Raw genomic sequence first — 10,045 nt, forward strand, 5'->3', positions numbered from 1 at the left:
TCTGTACCACATTTTTAACGTGGTTATTTGAATTTCTGGAGTTCAGCTTCTTGAGCTCTTTGAATATATTGGATATTAGTCCTCTATCAGATTTAGGATTGGTAAAAATTCTTTCCCAATCTTTTGGTGGCCTTTTTGTCTTATTGTTTGTCTTATTATTATTGTTTGTCTTATTATTATTGTTCATAGCAGCCCTATTTATAATAGCCAGAAGCTGAAAAGAACCCAGATGTCCCTCAACAGAGGAATGGATACAGAAAATTTGACACATTTACACAATGGAGTACTACTCAGCTATTAAAAACGATGAATTTATGAAATTCTTGGACAAATGGATGTATCTGGAGGATATCATCCTGAGTGAGTGCCGCAGACCCTCTTGGTCCCTTGTCTGTGTGGAAGGGGTCTCTAGTGCAGGTGGGCAAGGAGTCGGCGGGAATTGACAGACAGACCCGACAGAAGGGAATGTGGTTCTGAATGTAATTTGTCAAATCGAGCATCAAACTTTTTATACAGAAGAAAATAGGGAAGTTGGGTGACACACCAGCAAGGTACAAAGAGGTTACTGGATTCATACATAAAACAGAGGAATGCAAACACAGAAGGACTGGCAGGAACCAACTAGGATAAAAATCAATGTTAACAACTGGGATCAAAAACAGCTCTACCTAAGGTCCACTTAATCTTAGGAGCCAGGGACAAGGGTTTCATGCCCTTGCCATAGTTTCTACTCTAGTCTATTGTATAGTCCACCTTCTCCCTAGGCCATTGGAAATACTTGTGTAGGGGTGTAACTCAGCTATCTATAGTTCAAAGTATCTACTCTGGTTCCGCTTTAGGTCACAAACTTCCTTCTTCCTAGATAATGATAAATTTCTGTGTAGGGCAGTGACTTAGCTATCCATGCCTATGGTCAGAACAAGGACTGCCTAGAATCTAACTTAGCTATAGGTTAAAATATAAATCCGTAGGAGCACTTGTAATAAAGCAGTATTAAGGGAAAGCACACAGATCCATTTGCCAACTAAAGCAAGGGCATTGGAGCATTCTTTATACAGGATGCCACGGTTCCAGGAGACTAAGTTTCCATGAACTATTTGCCTCGGGACAGCAACCAGGTTTTCGGGGCCTGTTGCACTTGTCACTACTGGAGTGGATGTAGCAAGTGAGGTAACCCAATCACAAAAGAAGCCACTTGACATGCACTCACTGATAAGTGGATATTAGCCCAGAAACCTAGAATACCCAAGATACAATTTCCAAAACACAAGAAAATCAAGAAGAAAGAAGACCAAAGTGTAGATACTTCATTCCTCCTTAGAATAGGGAATAAAGTACCCATGGAAGGAGTTGCAGAGACAAAGTTCGGAGCTAAGATGAAAGATGGACCATCCAGAGACTGCCCCACCTGGGGGTCCATCCCATAATGAGCCACCAAACCCAGACACTATTGCATATGCCAACAAGATTTTGCTGAAAGGACCCTGATATAGCTGTCTCCTGTGAGGCTATGCCAGTGCCTGGCAAATACAGAAGTGGATGCTCACAGTCAGCTATTGGATGGAACACAGGGCCCCCAATGGAAGAGCTAGAGAAAGTAGCCAAGGAGCTGAAGGGGTCTGCAACCTTATAGGTGGAACAACAATATGAACTAACCAGTACCCCCAGAGCTCCTGTCTCTAGGTGCATATGTAGCAGAAGATGGCCTAGTTGGCCATCACTGGGAATTTGGTATTGCAAACTTTATATGCCCCAGTACAGGGGAATGCCAGGGCCAAGAAGTGGGAGTGGGTGGATAGGGGAGCAGGTTGGGGGGAGGGTATAGGGGACTTTTGGGATAGCATTTGAAATATAAATGTAGAAAATATCTAATTAAAATTTTTTTTAAAAACTTAGAAAATATGCCAATGATATACATTTGGTCCTTAATGTGTCAATGATATATACATTTGGTTCTTTCTAGCTTTCCTATTAACAGAAACTACTAAGGCAAAAGCTTAAAACATTCAAAAGAAAATAGACACATCTAATATTTTACTTTGGAATTTCAAAACATATTAAGAGCTTGGTAAGAGAAGAAGGTAGAAGATAACAAATTTAAGAATTTAGATGAAAATTATAACAATCATGAAATAATTGGCGTTAACAAAGCATTTGGCTAAACACAATAATATTCATAATTGTTTCTCAGTTAAAAGAGATTTGGGGAATTATTTTCTTTGTCATTCTGACCAAAATATCTGGCAGAAGCAATTGAAGAGAAGGAACATTATTTTGTCTCACATTGTCAAAGGCTCTTTGGTTCATTATGTCAGTAAAGGAAGGCTTACAAAACTCATGGCTGTGAGAATGTGGAATAGGGACTGTTGATGCCATGTCCTGTTAGACCAAGCAAAGTGCAAGAACATAACTAGCACTTGGCTATAGCCTTAGAAGATAAGCCTCAAGGCTGAAGAGATAGCTCAGTGGTTAAGAGAACTTGTTGCTTTTGCAGAGGACCTTGATTCTGTTTCCCAGCATGAGGGCTTACAGTTATGTGTCTGACACCTTCTTCTAAACTCCATTGCATAGGTACACATGTGATACATAAACAAAACAGTCATACACATAAAATAATATAAACAATCCTACACATAACATAAAATAATGTAAACAGTCATACACATAAAACAATATAAACAGTCTAAAAAGAGAAACACAGCTCCTAGTAACTTCTGTCAGGGGCATACCAAATCATAAACAATTTACAGTATTCATAGCACTGCTATCATCTAGAAAATAAGCAGTGAAAATCTAAACCTATTGATGATATTCAAGACTCAAACCATAACAGTTGCCAACACTGAGTATATTCTGAGCTCTGTGTTGCCCAAGATATACTCAGTTTTTAAAGTTAGCTTGGTTTTGCTCATCTGCAGGAAATGAGAGAAGAGAGGCTTAGGGAAGCCCAGAAATTCCCAGTCTCAGTACTACAGTTAAACTCCATTTTAAAAACTAAGTAAACAAAACAAAAATATAAAACAAGTTCACATAGTTAAGAAAACTATAACATAAAATGCATGTTCTAGAAACTGAGTTAAATTATAAGTTAATAATAGAAATATCTATAAAGTCTGAAATATTTGAAAGTTACATAACATACTATTAAATGAAAAATACACATATACTTTATGACTCACATAAGAAGTATCAGAGAAGCCAGAAAATATTGTGAATTAAATAAAAATTAACACACATACGCACAAAAAGGAAACCCCAGCAAATGTGGATTGCTTCTAAAAAAGTATTCAAAAATATTTAAATTTCAAACACAATAATAAACTGTCTAAAGTCAATGCCATCTACAACTATGCAGCATAAAGCAATTAAATAAGGATAGAAAAAGCCAAAGTAATAGTATAATATTGCCCTGGGCAGTGGTGGCACACGCCTTTAATCCCAGCACTCAGGAGGCAGAGGCAGGCGGATTTCTGAGTTTGAGGCCAGCCTGGTCTACAAAGTGAGTTCCAGGACAGCCAGGGCTACACAGAGAAACCCTGTCTCGAAAAACCAAAAACACAGAGCTTCTCGGACATGGTCCTACTATGGGCCTACATCTGCAGACAGGAGGTAGAGCTGATCCTCAGTCCTCTGTGCACCTTCTCTGCCAGAGGAGAGCTTGCCTGCAGGAGTGCTCTGACCCCAGGACTCAGGTGAGATTGGCATTTTCTCTCAGCTGACTGACTAAGGCAGTCTGCTCAGGAGAGCACAGGCAACAGAGCTTCTAGGACAGGTTTCTACAGGCCTACATCTGCAGCCAGGAGGTGGGGCTGTTCTGCAGCCTTCTGTGCACTGGTCTTGCCCAGTGAGAGCTGGTCTCTGACAGAAGCTTACAGACTCACAGGAGGAGCGAGATCCAGCCAGAGACAGCTAGAACATCTAACACCAGAGATTACCAGATGGCAAAAGGCAAACATAAAAATCTTACCAACAGAAACCATGACTATTTGGCATCATCAGAACCCAGATCTCCCACCACAGTGAGTCCTGGATACTACAACACACCGTAAAAGCAACATTCAGATTTAAAATCATATCTCATGATGCTGGTAGAGGATTTTAAGAAGGACATTAATAACTCCCTTAAAGAAATACAGGAGCATACAGCTAAACGGTAGAAGTCCTTAAAGAGGAAAAACAAAAATCCCTTAAAGAATTACGGAAGAACACAGGTAAACAGGTAGAAGCCCTTAAAGAAGAAACACTAAAATCCCTTAAAGAATTATAGAAAAACACAACCAAACAGGTGAAGGAATTGAACAAAACCGTCCAGGATCTAAAAATGGAAGTAGAAACAATAAAAAAAAAAATCACAAAGGGAGGCAACTCTGGAGATAGAAAACCTAGGAAAAAAATCAGGAGCCATAGATGCAAACATCATCGACAAAATACAAGAAATGGAGAGAGAATATCAGGTGCAGAAGATTCCATAGAAAACATGGGCACAACAATCAGAGAAAATGCAAAATGCAAAAAGATTCTAACTCAAAACATCCAGGAAATCCAGGACACAATGAGAAGACCAAACCTAAGGATAAGAGGTATAGATGAGAATGAAGATTAAAGGGCCAGTAAATATCTTCAAAAAAAAAAATTATAGAAGAATACTTCCCTAACCTAAAGAAAAAGATTCCCATGAACATACAAGAAGCCTACAGAACTCCAAATAGACTGGACCAAAAGAGAAATTCCTCCAGACACATAATAATCAAAACACAAAATGCACTAAACAAAGATAGAATATTAAAAGCAATAAGGGGAAAAGGTCAAGTAACATATAAAGACAGACCTATTAGAATTACACCAGACATCTCACCAGAGACTATGAAAGCTAGAAGATCCTGGACAGATATTTTACAGACCCTAAGAGAACACAAATGCCAGCCCAGGGTCCTATATCCAGCAAAACTCTAAATTACCATAGATGGAGGAACCAAAGTATTCCGTGACAAAACCAAATTCACATAATATCTTTCCATGAATTTAGACCTTCAAAGAGTAATAAAGAGAAAACTACAACACAAGTAGGGAAACTACACCCTAGAAAAAGCAAGAAGGGTGGGTGGGTCTAACTACAAAAGCAGGTCTAGCTGTTAGGCTCTGTTTCTTCAGCTCTGGGTTTTTAGGCCATGGGGCAGCAGAATGTGTGGTGGCTCCTGTCGAGGGTCATCTCATTCAGAAGAGGGTCATCTCATTCAGAAGAGCTAGTGTTATTCTGCAACAACTGAGAATGTCCATGCACACAGAAGCTGCAGAAGTGCTACTGGAGAGGAGAGGCTGTGCAGGGGTCATAACACTCAACAGACTCAATGCACTGAGTCTGAATATGATCCAGCAGATCTATCCACAGCTAAAGAAGTGGAAACAAGACCTTGACACATTCCTGATCATCATAAAGGGAGCCTGAGGAAAGGCCTTTTGTGCTGGAGTGGACATCAAAGCACTCTCAGAAGCTAAAAAAGCGAGACAGAATTGGACTCATGATGTATTCAGAGAAGAATACATCCTGAACAATGCAATTGCATCTTGTCAGAAACCATATGTTGCCCTTATTGATGGAATCACCATGTTTGGGGAAGTTGGTCTTTCAGTTCATGGTCATTTCCGAGTGGCTACAGAAAGGTCTCTCTTTGCTATGCCAGAAACAGGAATAGGACTATTTCCTGATGTGGGTAGAGGTTATTTCCTGCCAACATTTCAAGGAAAACTGGGTTACTTCCTTGCACTGACAGGACACAGATTAAAAGGAAGAGATGTGCACAGAGCGGGAATTGACACACACTTTGTAGATTCAGAAAAGTTGCATGTGTTGGAGGAGGAGCTGTTAGCCTTAAACTCACCTCCAGCTGAGGATGTTGCAGGTGTCTTAGAAAACTATCATGCCAAGTCCAAGATGGATCAAGACAAATCTTTATATTTGAGGAACACATGGGCAAAATAAACAGTTGTTTTTCAGCCAATACCATGGAACAGATAATTGAAAACTTATGGCAAAATGGATCACCTTTTGCCATAGAATAGATGAAGGTAATTAATAAAATGTCTCTGACATCACTAAAGATCACACGAAGGCAGCTCATGGAGGGTTCTTCAAAGACCTTGCAAGAGGTACTGACCATGGAATATCGGTTAACTCAAGCATGTATGGAAGGTTATAACTTTCATGAAGGTGTTAGAGTTGTTATCATTGACAAAGACCAGACTTCAACATGGAAACCAGCCAGTCTAAAAGATTTTACTGATAAAGATTTGAATAGTTATTTTAAATCTCTGGGAAGCACTGATTTGAAATTCTGAACTTTATTTTAGAGCAAAGGTCAACACACCATAGCACAGAGTCTAGGCCTGGAATCTTGCCCATTTTCATGCAGCCTGCAAGCTGGAAATGGTTTTCTCATTTTTTTTAATTATTGGGAAGGAAATGAAAAGACTAATCATGATACAGTGGTTGCCCAAAGTTTAAGCACCAGTGTTTATACCTTTTCATGATGTGACAGCTGAAGTACAAATACCAATGTTTTATGGAACCTTCCTGCAGCGTAGCAGAGCTTGTTCTCAATGGCTACTTGGAGTGGGCATGGCACAGACTTTTTATGACACATAGCATGTCAAGTGTCTACAAGTTTTTACTCTGGTCTTTATTAGAAATGGTTTGCTGGTCCTTGATTTATAAGAAATTCTCAAGAGCTCCAGAGAATCTCAAGTTTATTTCTCATTAAAATGGTAACTTTGACTTCTAGTTTATATACTAGTTAACCAAATTATGGACAGATTATCAAAAATAAAGACCTTGAAATTTGGAGGAGGTATGTTTATGCCTTAAAAACAAAACAAAACAAAAAGAAAAAGCAAGAAAGTAATCTTTCAACAAGATAGCCACAAAAACAGAATCCCATCTCTAACAAGGAAAGCAACAATTACTTTTCCTTAATATCTCTTAATATCAATGGATTCAATTCCCCAATAAGAAGACATAGACTAACAGACTGGCTACATAAACAGGACCCAACAATTTGCTGCATATAGAAAACCAACCTCAGAGATAAAAACAAACATTACCTCAGAGTAAAAGACTGGAAAACAATTTTCCAAGCAAAGTGGTCGCAAGAAACAAGCTGGAGTAGCCATTCTAGTATCGAATAAAATCAACTTTCAACTTAAAGTTATCAAAAAAGACAAGGAGGGACACTTCATACTCATCAAAGGTAAAATCTACCAAGATTAACTCTCAATTCTGAACATCTATGCTCCAAATACAAGGATACCCACATTCATAAAAGAAACTTCACTAAAGGACAAAGCACACATCGTGTCTCACACAATAATAGTGGGAGACTTCAACACCCCACTCTCATCAACGGACAGATCCTGGAAAAACAAACTAAACAGAGACACAATAAAACTAACAGAAGTTATGAAACAAATGGATTTAACATATCTATAGAACATTTTATCTTAAAATAAAAGGACATACCTTCTTCTCAGCACCTCATGGTACCTTCTTCAAAACTGACCATATAATCGGTCACAAAACAGGTCTCAACAGATACAAAAACATTGAAATAATCCCATACATCTTATTAGATCACAATGGATTGAGGCTGATCTTCAGTAATAACATAAATAATAAGAAGCCCACATACACGTGGAATCTGAACAACACTCTACTCAATGATAACATTGTCAAGGAAGAAATAAAGAAATAAATGAGACTTTTTAAGAGTTTAATGAAAATGAAGTCACAACATATCCAAACTTATTTGAAAAGATGAAAGTAGTCCTAAGGGGAAAACTCATAGCTGAGTGCCTCCAAAAAGAAACTGGAGAGAGCATACACTAGCAGCTTGACAGCACACCTAAAAGCTTTAGAACAAAAGGAAACAAATTCATCCAAGAGGAAAAGACAGCAGGAAATAAACAAACTCAGGGTTGAAATCAACCAAGAGCAAACAAAAAGAACTATGGAAAGAATAAAAAAAAAAAAAAAAAAAAAAAAAACCAGGAGCTGGTTCTTTGAGAAAATCAACAAGATAGATAAACCCTTAGACTAACCAGAGGGCACAGGGACAGTATCCTAGCAAACAAAATCACAAATGAAAAGGGAGACATAAAACGCATGAAACTGAAGAAGAATGAAGACCAAAGTGTGGACACTCTGCCCCTTCTTAGAATTGGGAACAAAACACCCATGGAAGGAGTTACAGAGACAAAGTTTAGAGCTGTGTCAAAAGGATGGACCATCTAGAGCCTGCCATATCCAGGGTTCCATCCTATAATCAGCTTCCAAACGCTGACACCATTGCATATACTAGCAAGATTTTGCTGAAAGGACCCAGATATAGCTGTCTCTTGTGAGACTATGCCAGGGCCTAGCAAACACAGAAGTGGATGCTCACAGTCAGCTATTGGATGGATCACAGGGCCCCCAATGGAGGAGCTAGAGAAAGTGCCCATGGAGCTAAAGGGATCTGCAACCCTATAGGTAGAACAACATTATGAACTAACCAGTAACCCGGAGCTCTTGACTCTAGCTGCATATATATCAAAAGATGGCCTAGTCGGTCATCACTGGAAAGAGAGGCCAATTGGACTTGCAAACTTTATATGCCCCATTACAGGGGAATGCCAGGGCCAAAAAGTGGGAGTGGGTGGGTAGGGGCGTGAGTGGGAGGGTATGGGGGACTTTTGGGATAGCATTGGAAATGTAAATGAGGAAAATACCTAATAAAAAGTATTTTAAAAAAAGAAGAAGAAGAAGAAGAAGAAGAAGGAGGAGGAGGAGGAGGAGGAGGAGGAGGAGGAGGAGGAGGAGGAGGAGGAGGAAAAGAAGAAGAAAGAAAAGGGAGACAACAACAGAATTTGAGGAAATTAAAAAAAAAAAAAAAATCAGACCCTACTACAAAAGCCTATACTCATCAAAACTGGAAAGTCTGGATGAGATGGATAATTCTCTTGACAGACAACACATATCAAAGTTAAATCAGGATCAGGTTAATGATCTAAACAGCCTCATATCCCCTAAAGAAATAAAAACAGTCATTAATAGTTGTTGCAACCGGGTTTTAGTCTGGAAAGACATCTTGGAATGGGGGCGGGGGGGGGGGCGGGGGGCTAGGCATTGCGATAAAGATGGAACCAAGACAACCAGTCTGATCAAGGTTCAATTTTACTATTTCCAACACTCGGTTATGAAGCAGGGTCAGGGACCCTTTCCCGCCAAATCATCCTGGAGTAAAGTTGCAGGTGACCACTTGTTTGACTTCAGAACAGCAAGGCGGCAGGCAGCGACAGTGGGAGTGGCAGAATGATAGGGCGGCAAGCTCCGCCCCATGCTCTCTTCTGAAACCTGAGCAAACAGGTTTCAGGCTGGGGAGGTTACAAATAGCCCCCCCCCCCCCAAAAAAAAAAGCCCAGGACCAGATGGGCTTAATGCAGAGTTCTATCAGACCTTCAAAGAAGACCTAATTCCAATTCTCTTCAAACTATTCTACAAAACAGAAACAGAAGATACTCTACCCAATTCATTCCATGAAGCCAAAATTACTCTGATACCTAAACCACACAAAGACCCAACAAAGAAAGACAACTTCAGACCAATTTCCCTTATTAATATCAGTGCAAAAATACTCAATAAAATTCTCACAAACCTATTCCAAGAAAACATCAAAACAATCATCCATCATGATCAAGTAGGCTATATCCCAGGGATGCAGGGATGGTTTAATATAAGGAAAGCCATCAACATTATCCACTATATAAACCAACTTCTAGATAAAAATCACATGATCCACATGATCATCTCACTAGATGCTGAGAAAGCATTTGACAAAATCTAACACCCATTCGTGATAAAATTCTTGGAAAGTTCAGGAATTCAAGGACCACACCTAAACATAATAAAAGTAATATACAGCAAACCAGTAGCTAACATCAAAGTAAATGGAGAGAAATTTAAAGCAATCCCACTAAAATCAGGGACTAGACAAGGCTGCCCACTCTCTCCCTA

General features: G+C 39.3%; 1 pseudogene; it reads left to right on the forward strand.

Annotated features, from left to right (window-relative positions):
* Gm7512 (predicted gene 7512) lies at positions 5,098–6,630 on the forward strand (annotated as a pseudogene).

Source organism: Mus musculus, chromosome 1, assembly GCF_000001635.26.
Source record: "Mus musculus strain C57BL/6J chromosome 1, GRCm38.p6 C57BL/6J".
NCBI lineage: Eukaryota > Metazoa > Chordata > Mammalia > Rodentia > Muridae > Mus > Mus musculus.